This window comes from Asparagus officinalis, chromosome 3 (assembly GCF_001876935.1).
Source record: "Asparagus officinalis chromosome 3, Aspof.V1, whole genome shotgun sequence".
NCBI classification, from domain to species: domain Eukaryota; kingdom Viridiplantae; phylum Streptophyta; class Magnoliopsida; order Asparagales; family Asparagaceae; genus Asparagus; species Asparagus officinalis.
In genome coordinates, this window is record NC_033796.1 from 21,809,689 (window position 1) to 21,811,254 (window position 1,566).

The following is a 1,566-nucleotide window of genomic DNA, read 5'->3' on the forward strand; positions in this document are numbered from 1 at the left end:
GTGTAAGTAGTAGGTGATTTATTGGGCCTTTTTCTATTCGATAAAATTTGAAGGCAGTATGATAATTGTATGTTGGAAAAATTGCAATAAGGAGAATAAAAGAAAATTGACTTGTGTTTCTTCGATCCCGGTTACAATTTGATTACAAAAGAGAGGAAAACGAATTTGGTTCTCCCCTTTGTTTAATTCTGGGTTCTTCACGGTAGCGATGGAGTGCCTCCTTCGAATGCTTGCGTCGATTTGTTTAATTCTGGGTTCTTCACGGTAGCGATGGAGTGCCTCCTTCGAATGCTTGCGTCGAATTTGCTCTCCGTTGACGCCTTCGAATGCTTGCGTCGAATTTGCTCTCCGTTGACGATCCGAATATCTTGATTCACTGGAACGATGTTTTCTCCTCACGATTTGACGTTGTGGAGAATTTGCGTGGCAAGTTTAAAACTCTTGATGAGTTGATAACTCTGATCGAGTTTAGGACTCTTGAAAAAGAGTTGATTTGAACCGAGAATCGGTTCTCAAGCCAAGGCCGAAGGCTTCAAGGAATGCTCCAAAGGATGAATGCCGATCTCTCACTTTGCTGCCAAGTCTCAGATCCGAAAATGCCAGCTGAAAAAGCCTTGAACTCCGGACCAAAGAAGCCAACCCTGAACTCAGTTGAGTTTACTCGCTTTTATAGGGGATTAAGGGGATGTAACCACCCCTTAAATTACTCCTAAGTGGGGTGTAACCGCCCACAAATCATGGGAACCGGTTTTAGAACCGTTCAGCTCATGTTTGAACGAGTCAAACGCCTACGTTGGCGTTCAGGACCCTAACTCTGTATTTTAGACTGGAGACGCGGAGTTGGGTACCCGCTGGGCATTGAAAAACGCGGGTCTGACCCCAGCGTTTTAATGTTGTAACGTGGGTCCGACTCCAGCGTTTTGATGTTGTAACGCGGGTTCGACCCTCGCGTTTTGATGTTGTAACGTGGGTTCGACCCTCGCGTTTTACTGTTGACACACTGGGAGGACCTCCGCGTTTTGGTGTTGATACACAGGGAGGACCTCAGCGTTGAATTTGGAACACGGGTGTGACCTCAGCGTTCGGTTTTTGCATCGCGGGTCTGACCTCAGTGTCTGACCTCAGCGTTTGGTTTTTGCATCGCGGGTCTGACCTCAGCGTTTTAATGCGGAGGTGACTTTCATGCATTTTTGACTAAGTCTTTGAGACTTGTCTTCAGCTTATTCGTTTCAAGTCTCAGCTCACATCCATTAAGCTAATGGATTTACGAACATGCATAGGATATTTGGCAAACCCTCAGCCATCAACGGATTTGATAAGCCTTTACCGACTACCGTTTGAGTCGGGCTAGCATGTGAATTATTTGAATCCGTTCCACATGTAACGTTGTGCTAAGAGAATGAACTCTCTTAGTCTTGATGCTATGATTTTGAATACATAGACTTTGTCATTTTTACAGAAAAAGACTAACCGGCAACGCGTGTTAGGCCTAGGCTTATCCCTACTTAGGATTTGGGATAAAGTTCCCCATGCGTGTAAGGCATGGATTTTGGCGTTATTAATAAC